The sequence below is a fragment of the Peromyscus maniculatus genome, chromosome 1 (genome assembly GCF_049852395.1).
Source record: "Peromyscus maniculatus bairdii isolate BWxNUB_F1_BW_parent chromosome 1, HU_Pman_BW_mat_3.1, whole genome shotgun sequence".
Taxonomy (NCBI): Eukaryota; Metazoa; Chordata; class Mammalia; order Rodentia; family Cricetidae; genus Peromyscus; species Peromyscus maniculatus.
Genome location: NC_134852.1, coordinates 198,723,094 through 198,749,440, shown reverse-complemented (window position 1 = coordinate 198,749,440; position 26,347 = coordinate 198,723,094). Strand labels below are relative to the sequence as shown.

At 42.1% G+C, this 26,347-nt stretch overlaps 1 protein-coding gene across 28 annotated transcripts in view; it reads right to left on the bottom strand.

Moving 5' to 3' along the window:
- Positions 1-26,347, bottom strand: part of Gbf1 (golgi brefeldin A resistant guanine nucleotide exchange factor 1) — a 153,548-nt gene that overhangs the window by 62,577 nt on the left and 64,624 nt on the right. For 2 of the 28 annotated variants that reach the window (XM_076563239.1, XM_076563241.1), the window contains one exon: positions 16,138-16,187. The exons of 25 other annotated variants lie outside the window; for them this stretch is intronic. The gene's annotated coding sequence lies outside the window, so the exon portion shown is untranslated. Of the gene's footprint in view, positions 1-16,137; positions 16,188-26,347 lie in introns of those variants that run through there. One more of the 28 variants, XM_076563240.1, reaches the window with a different exon arrangement.

The following is a 26,347-nucleotide window of genomic DNA, read 5'->3' as shown; positions in this document are numbered from 1 at the left end:
TAATAAAAAAATAATCCTTATATGTGTTTTTTGAGAGAGGCTCTATGTAGTCCTGTCTGTTCTGAAACTCCCTATACAGACCAAGTTGTCCTCAAACTCATAGAGAACTGCTTGCCTCTGCCTCCCAAATGCTGGGATTAAAGGTGTGCACCACCACTGCCGCCGCCTTATTTTAAATGTAAAGACAGGCTCTTGTTATGTCATCCTGGTTGGTGTACTTGTTAGCCTTTATCTCATGGCAATCTGCTGTTTCAGCCTCCAGGGGCCATGTGCCTGCTGTGTCATCATGCCCAGCTTTAAACCACAACTCTTTTTTGTTTTAAGATAGGGTTTCACTACATAGCCCTGGCAAGCCTGGGACTCACAGAGATCCGCCTGCCTCTGCTTTCCAAGCACTGGGATTAAAGGTGTGTGTCACCCTCCACACTGGGCTTGGACCACTACTCTTTTATGTCCCCTGGTGACCAAAAACCCTTCAAAGTGCTTTCCTACTAAACTGTAGCACCTCAGAAATTCCACTTGTAGACTGTTCTCAAGCTCTGACTTTCACAAGAAATAGAATCTTGAGTAGACGAGCCATAGTCAGAAAAGTAGAATGTGGTGACCTAACAGCTCCTAAGATAGAACGCGCCAGCACAGACAGAAACCAAAAAGCAGTTGTACTCAAATACTTTTGCCCTGTGCCTCTGGATATAGAAATGTCAAGAGGGTTAAATGAATGACTTCTGTTTTTATCATGGGGTGATTTACAGGTTTGTTGGATGTGATCCGTCTTGTGACTGCCTCTAGAAACCTAGGCCAGTATTTACAGGATGAAGAGCTGATGGGGGCAGCTGATGGCCCTACAGAAAGCAAGAAGAGAGAAGTAGACTCTGAGGGTAAAAGGGTCGAGACAGGCATTTCTGAAGCTAAATGGTGTTGAAATAATATACCCCAGGCCTTTTTCCTTGTCAGCGTAATCCAATTGAGAATGCCCAACTGCCCCTGATAAGAGTCACTCAGGAGTGAAGAGCTTCACTACCAGGGAAAGCAGCTTATGTGTGCATTTTGGCTCAGGAATGTGTCAGCCCAATGCTGGCCAAATGAGAAAAGGCTACTGCAGCTGAGAGCACCCCTCCCTGGGAGGACAGTCACCACTAGGAGCATAGGCTAGGAGAGTTCTCTTTTGTCTAAGGGCAGTGCTTGAGGCCACATGGAGGCTCTGACACAGACTGCTGAGGAGAGGAGCAGCTCTGACAGGAGAAAACAGTGTCGGGGTTCATCTCCCCTTTAGTCAGCTCACCCAATCATTTGAGAAGACAGACTTGAGGGACATTGGCAGATTCTCAGATTGACACTGAGGCAGTTTGGGACGTCTCTGTTTTAATGTGCTAATAAGGTAGTCAAACTTTCTGTCCACCAGTGTTGAGCAAGGTATAAGCACAATATCACCAAGTCTGCCTTCTGCCTTAGGTTCAAGGGGCCTTCGAGCCTCTCCAATTTGTGCCCTGACTAATCAGAAATCGAACCTGTGTGGATTTTAGGAGGACCCTAAAACTCCTTTCACCGGCAGGGGCGAGATTCCCCATCCTAAAACTGTTTTCTGCACTCCTAGAACATGAGTCAGTCACCTTCAGAACCCTCTACCTAATCTGCACTCTCTGTTTACTGGACTGTTTGTGCCTGAAGACTGACAGCTCTCCAGGGTGGGAATTCTGGCCGCTCCTCTATGCTGTCACATGTCGCCTTGGTTATGAAATTATTCAGTATGCCTACTATGAGCAGCATCATGACACTTCTCTTCTGGAGGACTCTAAAGAATATCCAAGTAAACCCAGTCCTCAGCAAGGCCAAGGAAGAACACCAGAAACCTCCTTCTGCTGGAGCTTCATAAGAGGTAATAAAGTGGAATGACTAAGAGGCTTTGGAGTCAGATGGACCTGGGTTTGACTCCAGTTTCCAATACTCACTAGCTTTATAAAGTAAATTTCCTTATCCTTTTGAAGTTTCATTTTTATTCACAAAAATGGAGATTACGAAGACAAAAGGTAAGTAGGTATTGGGTGTGGCATGGCACAAGGTACCAAACAGTGGCTGTTCTTATTATCTTTCTGTCCTCTAAAAAGGCCATGAACAGTCCAATCAAGAAGGTGCCATGAAAAGCTCTGGAAACTTTGGATACAGACTCACACTAAGTACAATCCTGCCAAGGGGTGAGAAATCAGTCCTCTTCCATGATCTAGAAAGAAACAAAAAATTCAGCTTCTTTCTCTGATCTATGTGTACCTTGCAACTGATGGGAATTAATACAGCTATCCCAAAATGCATCATAAGTATCAGCCATCAGTTATATGCTATCTTGGGATTTATCTTTAATTTATATTCCTTTTAAGATCTAGGAGTCTGGCTGTTGGTGAGCACCTTTAATCCCAGTACTTGGGAGAGAAAGGCAGGTGAATCTCTGTAAATTTGTAGGCCAGTCTAGTCTACAAAGTGAGTTCCAGGACAGCCAGGGCTGTTACACAAAGAAATCCTGTCTCAAAAAACCAAAAATAAATAAATACAATAAAAATCAAGGAGTCTGAAATCCTAGGTCTCTGGATGAAACAGAAGGATATGGAGTTCAAGGCCAGCCTGAACTACATAGTAAAGCCCTATACAACAAAACAACAAACAAACATAGAATTAAAGTTAATCAAAAGTAAATAATACCAACTAACATTTATCAGAAATGCTACTATGTACCAGGCCCTGTGATAGGCGATTTGTACCCATTTTCCCATTTTGTGTATATACAGGGTACAAAACAGGAAATAAAGTGTACAATAAGCACAATATAATATTATTTAGGGGCTTTTTTTAAGCCCTAGAGTCCTAGTCCAATGTCCTCTCTATACTGCTAAATAGCTTATTTTTTAAGTTTGAAGTAAATATAAAAAAACTGAAGAGTAGACCTTCTACCATTCCTAAATCTGTTTGTGTATTTAAAAAATACTTATTTTTATTTTTGTTTATTTGTGAATATATGTATATATGCTCACAGTGGACAGAAGAAGGCATCAGATCCCATGGAGCTGGAGTTCCAGATGGTTCTAAACTTCCTAATCTGGGTGCTAGGAACTGAGCTTGAGTCCTCTGGTGTAACAGTACTTTCTCGTTAGGACTGTCAGCCCTCAAATAATGACACGGAGACTTATTGTGAGTTATGAAAGCTCAGCCTTAGCTTAGGCTTGTTCCTAACTAGTTGTTATAACTTAAATAACCCATATTTTTTAATCTACATTTTTCCACCTGGCTTATTACCTCATCTCTGTACTGCCCATCCTGCTTCCTCTGTGTCTGGCTGGCGACTCCACCTTTCTTCTTCACAGAGTTCTCTCAATGCCAGAAAGTCCTGCCCATACTCTCCTGCCTAGCTATTGGTCATCCAGCTTTTTATTACACCAATCACAGCAATACATCTTCACACTGTGTACAAATGAAAAAGCAGCAAGTGCTCTTAACCATTGAGCCATCTTTCCAGCCTCATGAAGAGTGAATTTGAAATATTTTCTTTAGACAATCTCACTATGTATCCTTGAGTGGCTTGGAAAAGATTATGTAGACTGGACTGGCCTCTGATTCAGAGAGATCCAGCTGCTTCTGCCTTCTGAGTACTAGAATTAAAGGTGTGTGCCACCACATCTGGTTTATTTTAACTCATCCATTTGATAAAATTAGACACTTAGAGAAGTTAAATAAGCAGTTGACACAGTTACTAAGTTTCAGACCTCGGGTCTAAGTGCTACTCTGACTTCCTTGTACCCTTAACTTCTAGTCTTAGCTCCGACACTAACTGGCTTTGTGTCACTATACAAATGACATCATCTCAGTTACATCATTTATAAAATATTTTAGGGCTTATTTTTGCTATAATATTCCAGGATTTGGAATATTTTCTGGAATGTCCATTGAAAGTATATATTTTTTTTTCTAGAATATTGTTGGTCCAGGTGTAACCTGCAAACCAACATAGTTTTCAAACTATTGCTTGGTAAACATTGAGATAGACAGAAATTGAGAGAAAGTACAATTTGACAAAAAAACAATTTGACAGATTAGCACCTAGCTAATAATAAGGACATAAGGTGGGAATGATGGTCTATGTCTATAATCTCAGTGCATAGGAAGCTGAGGCAGGACAGTGAAGTTTGGACTACATAGTGAGATCCTGTCTTAAACCAAGTTTATGTTTTTTTAATATAATTTTATCTCATAATTAACTTTATTATGCTTTATGAAACTCTGCAAGTGCAATGCATTGACAAGAAGAGAAGGCATGAAGACAAACCACTGGCCTTTCAGCAGATACTTTGAGAAACTCTATTTCAGAAGCTCATCTGAACATCGCCCTGGGATTACTTATTTTTTTTTTAAGATTTATTTATTATGTATACAGCATGTATGACCAGAAGAGGGCACCAGGTCTCATTACAGATGGTTGTGAGCCACCATGTGGTTGCTGGGAATTGAACTCAGGACCTCTGGAAGAGCAGTCAGTGCTCTTAACCTCTGAGCCATCTCTCCAGCCCCGGGATTACTTTTTGAAGTTCTAGTTTGTTTGTTAATTGCACATGTATAAAGACGTAACCTTGAAATCAAAAAAGTCCCCCCGGATGCCCTGCTGTGTACAACCAGAAGTGGCAGAAGGTGCCTCTGCCAGAGCCTTTCCAGTGGCTTTGGCAGTCATAGCTGAATCTAGAGCTCAACATTCACTTAAGAAGTTCCTGGGAGTTAGATGGCTCAGAGGTTAAGAGCACTGGCCGCTCTTCCAGAGGTCCTGAGTTCGAGTCCCAGCAACCACATGGTGACCCATAACCATCTATAATGGGATCTGGTACCCCCTTCTGGCATATAGGTGTACATGCAGATAAAGCACTATATACATAAATAACTCTTAAAAAAGAAGTTCCTTTGGGAAAGTAAACTGTGATTCTCCTTTTTTCTTTTCTTTTTGGTTTTTTGACACAGGGTTTCTCTGTGTAATCATCTTGGCTGACCAGGAACTTGCTCTGTAGACCAAGCTGGCCTTGAACTCACAGAGATCCATCCACCTGCCTCTGCCTCTCAAGTGCTGGGATTAAAGGTGCATGCCACCACTGCCCAATGATTCTCCTTTTTCTTAGGAAGAGCGATGAAGTCAAGGTGACAGTGAAGATTCCTGGTGGGCTCACTTAAAAAATAAAATCTAGCCCTTCTATTTTTCTACTGGCTAAGTTCCTACGAAGCCAAAATCCATAGGATAAAATGCTGGAATGAAGGTATCTTAGCAGCCATAGAGTCTAATTAACTCATTTAACAGATGAGGAATGTGGGTGTCTTAAGACAGATACTACTTTATCCCTTATCTGTTCATTGAATTCACATTCTTCCTGAGAGTGATATCCAGAGCTTCTAGAATGCCCAGATATGATTTTGTCACTCTTGCCTTCAATAAACCTTTCAATGTCACTCTGAGCTTTCATTTTAGAAGTAGATCAGCTAATTCTTGTAACAAAACACACACACACACACACACACACACACACACACACACACACACACACGCCAAGACTAAATGTGGTTATCCTGAGAATGCAAGGCTGAGTCAATATCTGGAAAACATTTTAACATATCAACATCCTAAAGAAGAAAAATACATGATTATGTCAACTGATGAGGGTAATCTAACAAAATATAACATCCATTCACACCCATATTAATATCCACAAAAAACTGATAGTTAATGTTATACTTTGGAGTAAAACATTGAATGTATTCACTAAAATGAGAACAGAGCAAGATGTCCACTGTCACAGTCCTAGAAGTACTGGCCTGTACAACAAGTAAAGGAAATAAAATATAAATTCAAACCTGGGCATAGTGGCACAGGCCTTTAATCCCAGCACTCTGGGGGCAGAGGCATGTGAATCTCTGAGTTTGAGGCCAGCCTGGTCTTACAGAGCGAGTTCCAGGACAGCCAGAGCTACACAGAGAAACTCTGTCTTGGAAAAAAAAAAATTAAAAAGAAATAAAATCTTTTTGGCACAGCTATATATACATATATATCCCCAAAGAATTCACAAACAAGTCTCTCAGAAGAAGCAAATTTAACCTAGAGACAGGACAGAAGATCAACAGACAAAAACGGATCTTGTTTCCATATGCTAACAATGAATACTTCAAATCAAAGTACACACACAGACCCAGGGGTTGCACTGCACACCGTTTTTCTTTTCTCTTCTCTTCTTTCTTTCTTTCTTTCTTTCTTTCTTTCTTTCTTTCTTTCTTTCTTTCTTTCTTTCTTTCTTTCTTTCTTTCTTTCTTTCTTCTCTCTCTCTCTCTCTCTCTCTCTCTCTCTCTCTCTCTCTCTCTCTCTCTCTCTCTCTCTCTCTCTCTTGGGTTTTCAAGACAGGGGTTCTCTGTGTAACAGCCCTGGCTGTCATGGAATTTGCTTTGTAGACCAGGCTGGCCTAGAACTCAGAGATCCTCCTGCCTCAGCCTCCTGGGTGCTGGGACTAAAGGCGTGCACCACCACCACTGCGGTTTGTAATGTACTAAAGAAGTTCAGCTGAGATCCTTTCAGGTGAAGACTCAGAGGATTTCAGTCAGAGAATTCATGGAGTTGGTGAGGTAATAGGTGGTGGCTGTGGACTGCTCTGTTTCTCTGATCCCCAGGCAAGTTTATTAGGGTACACAATATATCACTACAGGCAGAATACTTGCCTACCATGCATGAAGCCCTGGGTTTGATCCTGAGCACCACACAAACCAGGTGTGGTGTTGCATACCTGTAATTCTTTTTTTTTTCTTAATGATTTACTTATTTTTACTTTATATGCACTGGTGTTTTGCTTGCATGTATGTCTGTGTGAGGGTGTTGGATCCTCCGGAACTGGAGTTACAGACAGTTGTGAACTGCCATGTGGGTGCTGGGAATTGAACCAGGGTCCTCTGGAAAAGGAGCCAGTGCTCTTAACCACTGAGCCATCTCTCCAACTGGCACACTTGTAATCCTAACAACTCACTCAAGAGGTAGAGGCAGGAAGATTAGAAGTTCAAGGTAACTGGGGCTGGAGGGATGGCTCTGTGGTTAGGAGCACTCATTGGATGCTCTTCCAAAGGCCCCAAGTTGCATTTCTAGCACCCCACGTAACTCCAGTCCCAGGGGATCGATCCAACACCCTATTCTGTACTCCAAGGGCACACTGCATGAACATGCTGCACAGACATACATGTAGGCAAAATACCCATACATATAAAATTTAAAATATTCAATTTAATCTCTGGATAAATAGTGAGTTTGAAGCCAGCCTGAGTTACAGGAGACCCTATTTTTTTTTTTTTTTTTTTTAGACAGGGTTTCTCTGTGTAGCTTTGCGCCTTTCCTGGAACTCGCTTTGTAGACCAGGTTGGCCTCGAACTCACAGAGATCCGCCTGGCTCTGCCTCCCGAGTGCTAGGATTAAAGGCGTGCGCCACCACCGCCCGGCGAGACCCTATTTTAAACAACAACAACAACAAATAATCAAGCCAGGCACGGCAAAGCAAGTCTGTAATCTCAGCAGTCAGAGTGCTAAGGCAGGAGGCTCTCAGGTTCCATCCAAGCTAGGCTGGGCTACATTGCAAGACCTTGTTATCAAATGTTCATAGCAATTCTAGTAGTAAACTGGAGAACCCAGTGTCCTCCAGCCAGTAGGTAGATAAACTGTGGTATATACACACAAGGGACTACTACTCAGCAGTAAAAAAAAGAATGAACTACTGATACATACAACAGCTCACATAAATCCCAAAGGCATCATGGTAAGTAAATGAAGCCAGTTTCAGAAGATTACACAGTGTATAATATGATTCCCTTCATGTGAACTTCTTGATAAAACCATGAGAAGGAGAACAGATCGTGGTTGAAGAGTATGACTATAAAGGGAAGACAGGGAGTTCTCTGGGGGCAATTAAACTATTTTATATTCTGTCTGTAGTGGCAGTTACACAAATCCACTGTTAAAAATCCACATAACTATGTATAAAAATTCTAGTTTACTATAATAGTTCAATGAAAAAAAACAAGGTTGAGATAACCTTAGCCTTTTAATCCTTGCTTAATGTCCAAGGCCAGTCATCATGTAATGTGGCCCAGCAGCAGGCTCTAAGACTAATGTCTGAAGACATTCAGCTTCGACTCAAGGGAATGGATGCCTATGAAAGTGGAACTCAATTCAGAAATGCTTTTCCTCTCAAAGGTTGTGGAGAAGGCCAGACTGGCATGCACGGAAAGTCGATTTCTTCCCTTCTTGGACTCTTCTAATCAGTGTAAGAAAGGATTTTAGAGCTGGGAACTTTCTTTTGAAGCCTTCAGTTGAAGCTGCCCTTTAAAGAAAGCAGATTGTAGCTGGGTGTAGTGGTGCATGCTTTTGACTCCAGCACTTAGGAGGCAGAGGCAGGCGGATCTCTGTGAGTTTGAGGCCAGCCTGGGCTACATACTGAGTTCCAGAACATTATTAAGTCATTTGGCTTTGGGAATTCAGACCCTACCTTCAGGTTCCTGCTTTAACAATTTGCATATGAGGATTACTGTTCCAAGGAGCTAAAACAAAAACATTAAAAAAAATAAAAAATTGTGCCAGGTGTGGTGGTTGCATGTCTTTAATCTCAGCACTCAAGAGACAGAGCAGGGGCGTCTCTATGTGTCCAAGGCTAGCGTGGTCTATGTAGCAAGCTCCAGGACAGCCAGAGCTACATAGTCTCAAAAAAAACAAAACAAAACAAAAACAAAAATACTTTACTAAGGCATAATTTATCTCCACGTTTGACACACAGGATATGGATACCAGCTCTTACCTGGCTAAGGGAACTCTGGCAACCTTAACTTTACTAAGGAAAGTACTGACTCAGCTGCACACAGATTGGAGAAAAAAAGGTAGAACTAGGAAACAAGGAAGACTTTTTACCTGTACATAGCCAACTGCCCCTCACTAAGTAGAATTTCTCCATAAAAATGTTCTTTACCCTGCTTTAAACAAAACACGCTACTATATATACACTTCGAGTCCTTGTCTCATAAAAGCCTCTAGTCCAGCAAGCATTTGATTTGCTCTGAGTTCTACTGGCAAAGTCTCTAGGTGGGGGGAAGGGGGTCGGCATCAAACACAGAGGCTGGAGTAGGGTTTCAAACACCTGTTTCAGTTTTTTAAGTGTCCAATTCAGGCCACTGTGCTCTGGCAACAGGGACCCAGATGATATGACTTCTCTCCTGCCAAATCCTCAAATTAAAGAGCCTGCTCCCTCAGGGAAGAAAATGATAGAGAGCTGGGAGGGGAGGGAGAGCCATAAAGAACTGTTTCTTTTCAAATTAAACAGATGTAACCTTATGACCTAGTAATTTTACTCAAGTATTTATCCAAAAGAAACTAAAACAGGCTTACAAATATAGATAGACAGACAGGCAGATAGATAGATATTTATGGTGGTAATATCCCTAAACTGGAAACAATGGAAATATCCTTCAGTAAGAGGTTAGATAGCTTTTCTTTTCATACATCTACTATCAAATACTGTCCAGGAAAAAAATACTGAGCTAATAAGATGTCTGAAGTTCAAATCCATGCTAAACTTTAAGAAATGAAATACAAGTCAACCCATCTGCATGAAATCTCAAAACAAAATTAATCTGTTGTGACAGGATCTAGATTCTTTTTTCTACTGGATATGGAGTGCGAATCAAAGGGGACATGAGGGAGCTTTGGGGAGTGATGAAAATGTTCTCTCTCTCTCTCTCTCTCTCTCTCTCTCTCTCTCTCTCTCTCTCTCTCTCTCTCTCTTCTAATACCATTTTTGAGTCAAAGTCTCTATGTCACCAAGACCTGTTGAGAATTCACTACTAACCTAAGCCAGTCTCGCACTTGGAATCCTGCTGCCTCAGCCTCCCAAGTGCTGGAATTACAGGCACACACCACCATGTCCAGCTGTATCTTTTCTTAAGATTATTGAAAGCAGTGATATGGTTTATACAATTACCAAAACTTACTAACTGAGCATCGAAATTCTGTATGTTTCACTGTATGTTAATTACACTTGAAAAAACAAAGAGAGAGTGAGTGGGGTGTGTGTGTGTGTGTGTGTGTGTGTGTGTGTGTGTGTGTGTGTGTGTGTGTACACATGTGGTAGAGAACTTGTCTAACTGGAGTACAGATCTTGGTTTGACTCCCCCCACCCCCAGCACCACAAAAGAAAGAAGGAAGGAAGGAGGGGAGTATCAGGAACATTGGGGCCAGTCTCCCTACTTGGAATAATAAGACAGAAGAGACATAAATTTGTTTCCCAATCCACCATCCTGATACCACAAGCTTAACAGCTGGCTGGGCTGCCACCTCAGTGCCCCCTGGACAACTTTAGGAAAAATAAATGATTTTTCTTTCTTTTTAAAATTTATTCATTTATTTATTTTGGATTTTTGGGACAGAGTTTCTCTGTGTAACCCTGGCTGTCCTGGAACTTGCTCTGTATACCAGGCTGGCCTCGAACTCAAGAGATTCACCAGCCTCTGGAAGGCACCATCACTGCCTGGCTTTAAAATTTATTTCTAATTGTACATATTGTGGGCACAGGTGACCATGGAGACTCCAAGAAGGAGTTGAACCCCTTGGACTCTACGATACGTTATCTTTTACTGTTTTGAGACAGAGTCTGATATAGCCCAGAGGGGCCTCCAGCTAGCTGAGGCCTAGCATGAGCCTAAGCTGTGATCCTTCAGCTTTTGGCTCTGGAGTGTTCAGGCCTGTGTGCACCACCTGATTTTAGGCTCAGTGGGCAAAGGCACTTGCCATCAAGACTGATGACCTAAATACTATTCTCAGGACCCACATGGTGAAGGAGTCAATTCCAGCAAGCTTTCCTACCTCAACACATTACACACAATAAATAAATGTAATAAAACATCTTTAAAAACAAACAAACAAACAAAGCCACCCTAGTTTTACAGCCACAGCATTGATGAGGAAGTCAGAGCTCTGACTCTAGAGCTGCCACTGCTCTGCTCTGATGCCCTGCACTGAGGCGACCTCTGAGGCACAGCTCCTCCCCTGTAAAGTGTATAAGCAGTCAAGTGAGTTCTAACACCTATATTCCAAACATCTGAGAGGCTGAGGCAGAAGGATCTCAAGCTTGAGGCCAGTCTGAGCCACACAGTTTGACTCTAACTGAAAAAACTAGGAGTATGTGACCTGTGTGCTTTGCTTTAGCTCTTAACAAGGTGAGGTTCAGAACTCTTACAAGTTCAAGTAGCCTCCAGGAGCAGATGGAAAAGGCAAGCTGTGTTATCCTCCTCTGTGCGAAGGCCTACTTGTCCTTTATACAAAGTTAGATTCCAGGAGAAAATGCAACAACCGTAAGACGTGAAAAACTGCTAACATGGCAAACCCAATGTGGCATGGGATGAAAACATCGATCTCTACAAAAGGCAGAGGGCACACACAAGTGTTACCACTTGGGAGGCTGAGGCAGAAGGAAACTGAAAGTTCAAGAATATACATAGCAAGACTGTCTGAAAAAAAAATTCCAGAAAGTAGACAGTAGATGAAAACATGTATCAAGTATGTGCAATGTATACACTGTGGTAGGCATTTTATACATTCTCATTTAATTCTCAAAAGAACTCTATAAGGCATGTTTGCTAGAGATTGGATTTGAACCTGTGTTTACCTGACTTCAAGGTCTATGCCTTTTTCTATTGCCATTTGGCAGGAAATAAGCTGGAGATCCAGAGTCCAAAGAGAGGTCTTGTGGAATTTTAACATTTTTTTCCGTCTTACTTGTAACTTATTTTATGTTTTTAAGTAGCTCTTGGCATTAAACAAAAGAAAGGGTTAAACCTACAGTTAGGAAAAGGAAATTCCCTGGAAAATTGAAACACATGCTGTGGTTCTGACTCAATTTCACACCATTTGGTTGAGCAACATCCATAGTGTATGAGAAAAACTCCTCCCCTCTCAGCCTCCCACCCCCATACTTTATGCGTTCTATCACCTGCTGCCTTCCTTCAGACTAAGTGAGGGACAGGAAGGGAGGAAGACTATACATCTTTACTTGGTGCATACTTAAGCTAGAGGTTAGCAAGCTCAGAGGAGGAAAAAGCACTATGTGAAAAAAGAGAAAGTATATTCTGCCTCATTTCTACTTGGACCAGCATAGGATGGAAATCTTATGAAGGTTTGTAATGAAGGAAGGGGATGGCCTTCTGCTGGGGAGGAGAGGGGGAGGCTGTCTTCCTGGAGAGTAGGCAGAATTCACAACAAAGCACATAGACACCTGTTTCCTCGCCTGCTATTTTATGCTCAAATGAAATCTGTATTTCTGTCCATGGGAGCTACGCTTCACCAGGCTAGCAAACGGGAAGATGGATACACTAAAAAAGTTCTCCGTTGCTATCCTTTTCAAACAGACTTTTTCCCATAACAATAAATACCACTATTTGGTACTGGAAGCTGACCAGATGAAAGATGTTTACAGGACCTAGACTACGGTAGGCTCTATGGTGGACACCTGGGAGAAAAAGAATAAAAGGAAAAGGGGAAGCATAAATTACCAAGTGCTACTAGGGGAGTTTCCAAAGCCCAGTCTATAAAATGACACCTCCACAAGAAGGAGACCTTCAATTGGGAAACAACAATTTAGGATTTTCATGCCTATGCACTAAAAAAGCTTTGAAACTTTTGTTCTCCCATTTTGAAGATATAAACTGTCATGTACAAAGTTGACCCTGCAGAAGAAAGCAGTCATGAGGAAAAAGACCTGAAGACTGAGGCATCTTATCAAAAGAAGGCACATGGCACCAAACTACAAACGTCAAATAATGTCTGACTCTAGGAGAATCTGAGAAGGACCATAGAAGAACGCCCAACTGAGTTCTAGACAGCCTAAAGAATTGTGAGATATAATACAATGGCTGCGGTTTTAAGTCACAAAGTTTTAGAGTCATGCTGCACAGCAATAGACAGGTGAAGCAATTGGCACTTTATTAAAAACAAAGCTAGTGGTCCTTTTGTACCGGGCATAGAATAGACTATAGTACAGGAACACAGGAGGAGCTAGCCGGGATTAGTTAAGGGAGAAGAAATCTGGCTGGGAGCAGAAATCTGGCTGGGAGCAGAGGCCATGGGTTTGAAGTTTCAGCTATTCAGGAGGCTGAAGCAGGAGGCTGTTTGAGCCCAAGAATTCTAGGGCAACCAAACAAAACTTAATTTCAAAATAAATAAATAAAATGAAATTATAATGGAGAAAATTTTATTTGTATTAGCCACCAAAAAGTATATATATAAAGCTGGAGAGACGGCACAGCAGTTAGGAGTGCTCCCGTTCTTCCAGAGGACCTGAGTTCGATTTTCAGCACCCACATCAAGTAACTCACAACAGCCTGTCATTCCAGCTCCAGGGGATCTGATACCTTCGGCCAAATTTTGTGGTCACTGCATTCATGTGTAGAGGCATACAAACACACAGGCACATAAATAAAAATTTTTAAAAATTATATATGCATATATATGAATAAGCTTAATTAGAAATAGACATAAATGGGGAAATACTTAAAAATGTTATTGAAATCACAAAAGACGTCTTTATGTAGAGAAGACACAGATAAGTGGTCAAATATAAAGATATTAACTCTCCCTATATTTACTTAAGCTTTTAAAAAATTATTTTATGATGGGCAGTGATGGTGCATGTCTTTAATCCCAGCACTTGCAAGGCAGAGGCAGGTGGATCTGAGTTTGAGGCCAGCCTGGTCTACAGAGCTAGGCCAAGACAGCCAGGGCTACACAAAGAAACCCTGTCTTGAAAAAACAAAACAACAAAATTTTTTTATTTTTAATTTGTTGGGTTGTGGGAAGGAGGCACATGTACGTATATGTGGAGGAGGTCAGAGGTCAACCTCTGGTATTATTCCTCAGAAGCTGCCCACCTGGTTTTTGAGACGAAGCCTCTCCCCGGGACCCACTTCACTGACTGGCTAAGCTGGCTGGTGGGAAGCCTCAGAGGGACAGGCTTGTCAGCGCCTCCCCTGCACTAGGTTACAAGTGCACACCACGCCCAGCTTTCTATACGGCTGCTGGGGACTGAACGCAGATCTTCATGGTTAGCATCAAGGACTCGACTGACCCAGTCACTTCCTCGGCCCCTAGAAATGACCTTCTACCTCTGAAATTCAGTGACTAAGGTTTCTGATCACTAGGCATACCAAATGTTGCCACTTGTTAAATTGGACACAGATTTCATTCGTTTTGTTTTGTTTTAAAATGTTGCCGAGGCTAGCCCTGAACTCCTCCACTCCGGTGACTCTCTTGTCTCAACCTCTCTAAGGCTGTGCCTCCATCCATGTACAGCTAACAGTATTATGGTTTTGAAGTTTTGCATTCTTTTTGGGACTTGTGTGTATATACTATTTGCCCTAACACTGAGCTACATCCCCAATGCCACAGTTTAAAACTATGGCTCACACAAGACCTAGATGGTTCTGTTCCTAACACCTGCTGAATACTCACTACTGATGTGATGAAAACACGAGAGAGAGGGCAAATGAAATCACCAAGTAGAAGCAGTCATGTCCTTAGTCAAAAGCTAGAGAAGCAAAAAATAAACAAAAATCCAGAGGGGAAGGAAGGGAACTGAATTTAATCTCAAGAATATAACCTAAGGCAGGGCAGTGGTGTCACATGCCTTTAATCCCAGCACTCGGAGGCAGAGCCAGGCAGATCTCAGTGAGTTCGAGGCCAGCCTGGTCTACAGAGCGAGATCCAGGACAGGCACCAAAACTACACAGAGAAACCCTGTCGGGGGAGGGGGGCGGGCGCGACTCTAATCTAAGCACACAAGCCGGCTTGGTGGTGCACACTTGGAGGAGGGCACCACGATTGGGCATTTCAGTCCAGTCTAGGCTGCCTCACAATTTCACCACCAACATGAGATCCTGCCTCAAGAAAAAAAAAAAAAAAAAACAGAAACAAGGGACCCTGCCTTTGAATAAAGTAGAAAAAGGAATGAAGAAAAGAAAGCATTATCTTGTATGTAGTAAAGTAGGGCATGCTATTGTTACTATGATGTGTCATCACCGCTATTCTAAGTTAGTCCCTTATCGATGATTCATGGTATATAGGTATAATGATGTACATGGGAAACATCCTTCACAATTTCATTTGTTGAATGCCCAGTCCCCAGCATGGTTCTTCTTTGGAAAGGTCAAGAAACTTTAGGAGGTGGGGCACAGCTGGAGGCAGCAGTAAGGTAGGTCTCTGAATTGATCTGCCCCCCAGTCTCTTATCCCCTCTCTGCCTCATGTCTGCTATTAGGTGAATATTTCCCCTCTTCCCCTCTCTCACTATTGTGAGTGAGGTTCTACCTAACCATGGGCCTAAAACGGATGGCGTCAAAGACAGTGGCTAAAAGCCTTTAAAACCAAAGTAAGTGCCTTTCCCTTTGTCATCTCTTGGTCAAGCTATGCAAAAGTAACTAACATGAGGTCTTGTTTTGATGGTAATAAAACTGAGAGTCTAAGCCTGGCTCTCCTACAGTTTATGGTCTCAGTTTCAACAAGGGAACTAGCCTTGACTTCTTACTCAGAACTAGCCTCTTCTTTTTTGGTGTTTCCATAGAAGGCTACTGCTTTAGTATAGAATGCTACAATATATTCAATTTATAGCCAACCAATGTTTAAATGCTCCTGGAGGGCAGCCAGAGACAAAGTGTCTTTGCTTTTGTTAGTTACAGTGTAGTACAGAAAATATGAACATAGTAGCAGTCAACTAGTGTTCTTGAAGTAGTTGAAAAAGGACACGTGGAAGTACTGAAGAAATAAATAGACATGCCAATTTTTCCATTAAATAAAAAAAAAATAACCTGTTATTCCCAGGTTAAACTAGTAAAAAACAACGTTTACAAGGAATAAGGCAGCACCTGAACAGAAGATCCCCACACATGTGACCAGTGCCTGCTGGCCAGACATGAGAGGTTAAAAGTAACATGTCTGAGGAGAGGCTGCCAATGGCTATGGAAAGCAGCCTAAACTTGGAGGTGGCTGTATACGGATGGGAGCCATTTTGTGCTCTTTGGGGAAAATGTTAATGAGAGGTTTCACAAATGTCAGACTTGCCTGATTAAACGAAGCCAGCTAGGTAGATGTTTTCCATATTAATGCCATCTCTGCTGAAAGAGCAAAGAGGGGGAAGAAAAGGAGGTTTGAGAAAGGAAAATGATAAACCTCAATTATTTACAAAAGAAATTATGATTCTGCTAGCTTGGGCAAGGATATCAGAGAAGAGAATTGTTATCATAAGGTAGGCCTGGCTGTTCTACTTTCTCGACCCTTTCAAGAAGAAAAAAAATCAAGCCTTGAAGTCCTGAAAGGTGAAAAACTAGATAAGCCTGGCATGACCAGTGCCTGGGCTACTACTACTAGACTTAGAAGTAAGTCAGAGAAAACTCATCCGAATAGTTACTTGTATGGTGGTGGCACACACCTTTGATTCCAGCACTCAGAAGGCAGAGATAGGCAGATTTCTGAGTCTGAGGCTAGACCAGCTAGGGCTGAAGTCAGACCCTTGTCAAAAACAAAACAACAAAAATAAAAAACAAACAAACAAACAAACAAAGTGACTTTTTCAGATTTATTTATGTGTATGAGTGTTTTGCCTGCATGTCTAACTGTAAGTGCACCGTGTGTGTGCCTGGTGCTTGAGGTCATAAGATGGTGTCAGAGCTTCTAGAACTGGGGTCACAGAGAGTTGTGGGACACCGTGTGGTGTTGGGAATTGAACTACTGCGCCATCTACCTAGTCTCTCTATGTAGCTCAGGCTGACCTCAAACTCAGGATCCTTGCCGCTGCCTCCTGTGCTGGAAGTACAGGCCTGTATTACCAGTACTGAGTTCTGGCTTGAATAGCTACTTTTACAACTTTAAAGGAAGCTTAGAGTGATGGTTCATGCCTGTAATCCTAGCACTTAAGAGGCTGAAGCAGGAAAATAAAGAGTTTAAGGCCAGCCTCAGCTACAGAGACATTTAAAAAAGGAAGGAAGGAAAGGAGGGAGGGAGGGAGGAGGGAGGGAGGAGGGAGGGAGGAGGGAGGAGGGAAGAAGGAAGGAAGGGTAGTAGCAGTAGTAGCAGCAGTACAGGAGGGAAGTCATTCAAAGTTTAAGGATTTTTTTTTTCTTAATTTGAGCCTGTCTTTCAGTTTTTTAAAGTATTTCTATAGGATTTTTCCCTTACTTCATTTCACATGCACAGAATTAAATAACTTAGAATCCTTGTTATTGATACCAACTCTCTTGCATGAGTTGCTATCTGTTTTGCTACATAAATGAAGGGGCAGGGGTGGGCAAATGCTACTGATTCTGAGAGTTCAGCTTCCTTTTGCCCTGTTTCTCCCCAGTCAGCCTGCAATTGTGCCCTAATCAACCAGCATTAATACAGATGCACAAAGGTATTTATTTGCTGCTGATCTGACTAGCTGTATTCAGACTCGATCTCTATGTGTATTTAATAAATCACACTAGTTAGGTGGATAGGATTAGTTTCAAGTCACCTAATGACTATATCATGAACTGCGGCATTAAAGGGATTAATATTAATCTGAGCCATTGCAGTTCAGTGGAAAAGGCCAATCCATTCTTCAATAGTAGCTCCAGTCGGCAAGAAATCCTCAACAAGACCAGGAAGATTAATGAGGGCTTCTACATTCTGCCTGCAAATCTTCACCTACCAGGATGGAGAGTAGTGAATCCCAGTCCAGAAGAGCTCATAAATAACCTTCAATATCACAAGTATTTGGGGCAGCTGAGCCCCAGTGAGGGGGGGCCAGGCAGCTTGCTCATCATCTTCTTGTAACCCACACCACCAAGATGGCACAGGAATTTAATGGGCCCACACAGCAGCCAGTTTTGTTTTCTTTCATGTAAGAGCCCACACCTCATAAATCACTTTCCTATTTCAGGAAAAGAAGAATACTAACTGCAGTATGAATTTACTGTGTGTACTCAGAACACGAAACTTCTCACTGGAGTATGGTTTCCCTTCCATAAAAGTGGAAAAATAACCCAAGTCTATTATACATGGAATACGCTTTCAAGTCATGAGATCTTTCCTTCATTCACTGTTCAATTCTTCCTTAATGTATACAAAATGCTAGGCCAGTTGGGTCACTCTTGATTCACATTCAGAGCTACATTTTTGGTCTGCCAAAGCGAGCACACACTAGGAAGACTGTATCTCTAAGACACCACAGAGCCAACCAGCATTTCCTCATAGCTTGGCCCTAATTTCACCATTTTAGAGACCACCAAGACAAACACACCCAGGCAAGCTGAAGAGTACCACAGGACAAAGCACAGCTTAGAATTTAAACTGGCTCAGAAGCAAATTCATGGTGCCAGTACACTATGCAGATTGAGAAAACATTAGGATACAACCAAGTCAAATCACTAAAGACCCATCCTCCTCCATGACTCTGAGGACAAACCAGGTACAGAGTTGCATGGCAAAGCTCAATCTGTTAGGGAAGTCAAACTGAAAAACAGCATCAGCTTCATAATTTGGGAATACCATTAAGTGTGGGTTTATTCCAAATTAGACCCTTGTAATGGATGCAACTGCCAAACAAAATAATTTTCTTGACGGTTAAAAAAGGCAAGTCTCTCTCCACTATAGTTCCTGTGACTCTTCCTTCACTTCCAATTTCCTACAGCTTCTCTCCTGGTTCTAAGAAAATAGATCATGTCCCATGGGAATACAAAGCTTTCTCATCAGAGCAGAGTTGACTTAACTTGAAGTTTATGCCAGGACCCTCAGGACAAGTTGGGACAATAACCAGAAGTGTTACCACGCTATGATCACGTGAATACACCAGAATAATCTGCTTGAAGCTCCAGCCTCACTAGGTGACTAGGAGTATTTCTAGCACATACTCTTGCCAGACATTCCAGTCCTTCTAACATGAAGGTCCTCTAATCATCAATGGAAAGATGTTCCTTGATAGGAGCAGTTTGTGTTACATAAGTCTATGCAAAGGAGACTTCCGGCAGCAAGCTTTTTTCCTTCAAAGCATCCTCCAAAGGAGAGCACCCTGAACACTGCTGAGTCCCCAGGCCATCATGTACATGAGACAGGGCCATCCAGCAGGATGCATCAGGCTCTAGGAATGCTGAAGTCCACATATTTGCCATTCAACACCAAAATGGCTTTTCAAGTTCAATCAGCTATAAATGTTGCTTTGTTTTAATTTTCCACTGAACTTCCTGGAACCTATTATCCAACTGTCAGGGATGTATATTTAGCAAGAGCAACATGGCCTCTTTGCCACTGCCCCACTGCTCATGTCACCTCCAATAAATAGAAAACCAACTCCTTCTTCAATCTCACTGCAAATGTGGCTTGTGATTAGTAAAGAAAAGTCTTGGTTTAAAGACCACAGTCTGAAGAGTAACTCCCTATAGTTAGGTGCAAATCTCCAACATCCTCTAGGCTAATGCTGCTGCAAGGTTTACTAGTCCCAGGTAAATCTACTATATCCACTAGAACACAAATCTGCATGCATACCTCATTGTAGGGGATGCTAGTAATAGAAATGGCCTAACAGAAACCTAATACAGATTAATAGGAATCTCTGCTAATATAGGCATGGCAGACAGGCAATACCAATGCAGTATATCATATTAATAGGAAGATCTGAACAACCAAAATGCAGGTTAAGAAGAATAAGCAGGCAGATACAGCTTCAGTTTCATCTTGGGTAGCTAACTTGAAAATGCAATCTCTTGGGAACAGAAAGCATGAAACACAACTAACTTTTTCCACTTTGTCAAGATTCTTTTCAGCTATTGACATTTTTTATTCTGACATCAAACAATAAGAATAGATTTCATGCCGGGCAGTGGTGGCGCACGCCTTTAATCCCAGCACTCGGGAGGCAGAGGCAGGCGGAGCTCTGTGAGTTTGAGGCCAGCCTGGGCTACCAAGTGAGTTCCAGGAAAGGTGCAAAGCTACACAAAGAAACCCTTTCTCCAAAAACCAAAAAAAAGAAAAGAAAAAAAAAAAAAGAATAAATTTCATCTGAATGAAGAATACAAATACACTATTACCTTTCCAGTTCACCATTTGTATCAACTACAAATTCCCCTATATCTTCTAACTATCCACATGATGTCCTTTTCATTCCGCAATTTCCAGCATAATTCTTCAAGCTCAACAGAAAAGATGAGGCCCGTATGTTGCATGTAAAATACAGTTGGTCATATTTCTCCTAAATTAAACAACCACAAACCAAGAACCAAAAATAGGAGATTTTCCCCATGACCTAAAAACATAAAATAAACTAAACCAAAATTGAAAATAATTTTTTAGCCAGGAATGGGGGTATTTTTCTGAGGCAAGATCTCATCTATAGCCCAAGTTAGCTTGGAACTCACTATCATAAACCAGGACGGCCTTTAACTAAGCAATGCTTTAGTTAGTGAGAGCCCAGCTCTGAATCTCCAAATTTAAGCCCTTCCCTATCTTTTTAAGAAAAGGAGGGTTTGTTTTATTTGGAATAGAAAAAACATAAATTAAGAAAAATTAAGAAAGAACTTCCAAGAGGAACATCAATGGAAGAATATTCTTTTTAAGGAAAAAATTTCCCCTCAAAATTTACTTAGTGTGTGTGTATATGTGTGCATATGCCTGTGTGTGAGTGTATGTATGAGTTTGTGAATGTGTATGCATGTTTGTGTATCCCGCTCTTTGTGTATGTGTATGAATATGTGTATATGCCTATGTGTATGTGTATGTATGTATGAATTTGTATATATATATATATACATATATATATATATATATACACACATGCTTGTGTATTCCTCTGTGTGTGTGTATGTGCATGCATGTATATGCCACACTTAATATATAGTTGCCCAAGGAGGCCAGAAGAGGGTGATGGACAGTTCCCCTGAAACTTGTGAGCCATCAGATGTGGGTGCTAGAAATTGAACTCAGACCCTTATGTATACCATATGTGTTTAGGCACCTACAGAGGACTGGATCCTCTGGAACTGGAGTTACAATTATGAGTTGCCATATGGATGTTGGAACTGAATCTGGATCCACTGCAAGAACAGTAAATGCTCTTAACCACTGAGCCATCGCTCCAGCTCCCTTAAGGACATGTTTAAGTTGAAGTATATAATATCCTAAGATATAATTCAATCAATTTTCACTTTCACTTTTCTATTTAAACTACTGGATCCACAAAAAAACAAAAAACAAAAAACAATCATGATCTCTCATAGTTGCAAAGGCTCTAAAAGGAAACACAATTGCGGCTTGTAACATTAATGGACAGTTTTGACTACACTTTATATAAACAGTTCTTTAGTTTGTTTGGTGCTAGAGGACTAACCCACAGACTTGTACCTGTACCACTAAGCTACATCCCCAGCACTAATCTACATAAATAATAGCACGCAATTAGTTTTTATGTTGGCTTTCTTTCACTCCACACTGAAATCATTTACCAACATGGGAAAATTTCATGTATACTATAATATGCTACAGCCCAATAATTTTTTTTTTAAGATTTCTTTATTTATTATGTATACAGACCCCCAGAAGAGGGCACCAGATCTCATTATAGATGGTTGTGAGCCACCATGTGGTTTCTGGGAATTGAATTCAGGACTTCTAGAAGAGCAGCCAGTGCTCTTAACCTCTGAGCCATCTCTCCAGCCCCATCCCACTAATGCTTATTGCTGTAAAGTATTCCACTGTAAGAATACACTGCATTGAACCACCAGCTGGGATCTGGTCATGATGGGAGAGCCTGCTGATACCTAGGGTTTCCCAGTACAGGACCATACTCCAGTAGGATCACATCGAAGCATGCCTTCATATCCACCAGTGCCCAGAGAGCCTCCAATAGATACAGAATACCCAAGAGAGTTGGGCCCCCAATTTCTCCAAGGTCCCCCCCACCCCACCCCGCACTGCATCCAAATCTCCAAATGTCTTCAGATGTACTAAAAGAATTCAGTTTCCAAATGCTTTAACAACCTGCAAGAGACTTATGTCTCCAAGTATCTCAAAGTCACCTAGTGCCCCGAGGAATTCCAGTGCAATCAATCAAGCCTCCAAAGTTATCATCCAGGCCCTATGAGCAAACTACATCACCTGCTATCTCAAAGTCCCTAGTTCCTGCTGGAACTTCAGTGCAATTAAGTTTCCAGTGGCATCCAGTCCCTACTGGCAAACTAAGTCAGCACATGACTCAAAGTCCCCTAGTTCCCACAGGAGACCCAGTACAGTCAAGCCTCCAAAGACATCAAAATCTCCAGATGTCACAAAGTCCTCTAGTTGCTGAAGCAACCTCAACACAATCAAATCTCCAATGGCACCTAGACCCTGAGAGGGACATAGGTCCTCAAGTGTCCCCAGGACCATCAATGAAAACAAGTCCCCTAATGTACCCAGGTCTCCCACCACTGGGAACCCACCCAGTGAACCCAAGTCCCCAGTTACCCTCATGTTCCTCAGGGAGTTCTGGTTTTGAAGATTCCCTAGACTTTCTGGAGCCCTCAGATACATACAGCAACCAGAAAGTTCCCCTCAACTCTCCGGAGAGACAGAAGAAAACATGCACTGTGTATTCAAATCGAGAAAAGGGGCTGCTTCAAGAATATTTCAGTAAATGCATGTACCCAAGCCTGGAGAAACGCATGGAGCTGGCACAAGAGATGGGCGTGACAAAGCAACAGATCCAGATCTGGTTCAAGAACCAACAGGCCAAGCACCAACGGAAGAATGCTTCAGAAGGAGGGCCAGAGACAAGTGGAAGCTGTAAAGGTGTTTCTGAGTCAACCAGTTCCTGTGCTCCCTTATCTGTACTCAGCCAATGGAGAGTCCATGTCTCCAGGTACATCTGGTGTGGGCTCCTTTCCCAACCTCAACCCTGCCTGGAAGCTTCTCTCCATGGTGATCAGGCCTGTGAGGTGCCAGGTGTAGTCCCAAAGAGAACCTGTTTGATTTTGAATCCCCACTTGCAGCTGCCCACCCTGGCCAACCCGAAGCAAATGAAGCCCCAATTGACCCAGCAGTAGCTGAAGTTACAGCCTCAGCTGAAGCTCCACTTCCCATGGCATCTGCAGCCCAAGAACCAGAGGATGCTCAAGACTCAGATTCATCTTCTGAGAAGCTCTGGCAATGAGTCCTTAAGGACTTGGACGCATTAGAGAACTGTTAGACTTGGCCCGACATCTTCTGTGAATTTGCCTTTTCCCAATTTAATTGTCCCAGTTTTTGTAATATATGAAATAATTATATAAATATATCCCTATATAGACCTAATGTTTACATATGTAGCCCAGGTTGGCCCTGGATTCAGGTCATACTCCCCTTGCCTCCTGAGTGCTATGACTCCATATGTGTGAAATATGCATATTTTACTATGAACTTATTTTTATAACTAATGAGTCATTTATTCTTTTGCTTTAAATAAAGTGTTTTTTGACACACACACACAAAAGAATACACTGCATTTTATTTATTTTATTTCTGATGGATATTTAGATAGTTTACTCTTTTTGACGTTCCTATGAACAGCACTGCCATAAACATCCTCAAACACATCTTTTGTTAAATACATGGACAAGTTACTATTGGGCATATCCTTAGGCACAGAATTTGCTGGTTCATAGAAATTCAGCTCAAATAGAAGTAGCCACTTTACAATTTACTTTCCAATTTCCAATCCGCTCTCAGAATGGCATGTGTACATGAGTGCAGGTGCTGAAGAAGGCTGGAAGAGGAGGCTGGAGTTACAGGTGTGCTGCCTGATGTGGGTTCTGGGAACTGAACTCTGGTCCTCTCCAAGAATAATATTCTTTTACTGCTGAGCCATGTCTCTAGAACCCCCAATCCCCTCCATTACATTTACTGATTACTCAGATACCTTCTATAATAAAGTAGTCTTTTGCCCATTCTTCTATTAGGAAATTTGCTGTTTATAAAAAAAATTGATTTATACAAGTTCTATGGGGACCTTTTTACTTGCTAAGTGTTGTTAACAGTCTCCTATGAGATTGAAACATTCCACCCTGCAGGGAAGCTCCTTAGCAGGAAGGTAAACAACTCAAAGGAACTTCAGGAAGTCCCTGAATCTGACCAGACTTACTAGGCTCCTCCCTGTCTGAGTAAGCAATAAAAGTGGAGAGTCCCTCTGGGAGGAAGAGAGGCCAAACTGCACCAGCTGCAAACAGTCTCACAGCAGACCTTCTGCCTGAAAGCAGAAGAAACCAGTTGAGCTGCCTAGGAAAGGTTTAGACCAAATGAGGCACCAGGAAAGGATACTGTCCAACCTGTTGGGATGCCTATAGGCTGTGCAATGCCCTCCAGATGCCCAGTTTTGTGAACTGTCACCCATGTTTCAGTGGGCTTTGGCAATAAATGCAGCTGTCTGTGTGTCATTTCTGCTCCTGTAAGTAACCCTCACCAATATTCCTGTGAACAACCAGAATAAAACTCATTGGTTCACCAAGTTGGACTTTGCTGGTGTCTTAGTTTAGGGTTACTACATGACCAAAAGCAACAGAGAGAGGAAAGAATTTGGTTTATACTTCTACATCATAGTCTATCAATGAAGGAAGTCAGGACAGGAACTCAAACAGGGCAGGATCCTGGAGGCAAGAGCTAACGCAAGGCCATAGAGGGGTGCTGCTTACTGGCTTGCTCATCATGGCTTGCTTAGCCTGCTTTCTAAGAGCAACAGGATCATTATCCCAGAGAGGGCAACACCCACAATAGGCTGGGGGCACCACCCACAATGGGCTGGGCCCTCCCCTAACAACCACTAATTAAGAAAATTCCCTATAGCCAGATCTTATGGAGGCATTTTGTCACTTGGCATTCCCTCCTCTCAGATGACTCTAGCTTGTGTCAAGTTGACATAAAACTAGCCAGGACAGGTGGTATCCATACTTTGGTCTGTCGAGGTATCCCTATCTGAGATGAGTAGATGTGTGTGCTGCGTCTCCCCAGGAAAAGTCTTGTCACACAGCACCAAGCTTGTGACTGTCACTAGTACTCCCTCTTTCTTTCTCTCCCCCTTCTTCCTCCCTCCCTCCTTCCTTCCTTTAAATGACAGATTCTTACACATAACGGGGGGGGGGGGGCAGCCTTAAACTCCTTCAGTTCTGTACAGCCCAGGTTACCTAGGAACTTGGAATCCTCCTACTTCAATCTCTTGCTCTATTTATCTGTCTCTGTCTTCCTCCCCCTCCCTCCCTCCCTCCCCTTCTCTCTCTTCTTTGCTGTGCTGGAGATTGAACTAGAGCTCACATGGAGTCAAGTATCAACCACTGAGCTTTGTTTCCACACTCCTCCTAACAAAAATGTTGAAGTTTTAGGGATTGAATCCAGGGCTTCTATATGCTAAGCAAGTGTTGTAACATTTGTCCGTCTGCTGTTTCATATACACCTCCAGTGTCCTCTGGATACAAGCTCAAACGAAGCTTGAATTCTGATTTACTAACAGCATTTTTGTTTGGTTGGTTTTTTAGTTTTTCAAGACAGGGTTTCTCTGTGTAGCCCTGGCTGTCTGGGAACTCACTCTGTAGACCAGGCTGGCCTCAAACACACAGAGATCTGTCTGGCTCTGCCTGTGAGTGCTGGGATTAAAGGCGTGTGCCACTACTGCCTGGCATTGTTTGTTTGATGTTTTTTAAAGATTTATTTATTTTTATGTGTGTGTTTTGCTTGCATGTATGTATGTGTATCACATATGTACCTAGTATCCTTGGATATCAGAAAAGGGTGTTGGATCCCATGAAACTAGAGTTCCAGATCGTTTTGATCTGCCTTGTGGATGCTGAGAATTGAACCTAGGTCCTCTGAAAGAGCAGTCAATATTCTTAAGCTCTGAGCCATCTCTCCAGCCTCCCAGGCATACATTCCTGAGTCAGATGTAAAGCTGGTCTTGTTTCTTCATTTACTAAGTCACTGACCTGCAAACTGAACCATGTCTCTGAAGTGTGGACAGTAGGTAAGTGCTGACATTTTGATGGCCACATCACATTTCAAGAGTCTATGAGAAGTCCTAGAATGACCATGCAAAGCTAGCCAAGAATCTCCTTGCCATGGACAGATGTTACTAAGTTTAGCTGACATTAAGCTGTAAATTATTTGAAAGATGGAAACGGATTATCCTTAGAGCCTATGTAGAATTTCCATTTATTATCAGACACATGAGCTGTGAGTGTTTTTGACCTAGGAAATTGATTACCATGTCCTTTAAAAAAAATTATATTTTTTTGGGCAGAGGCTTTCAAAACAGGGTTTCTCTATG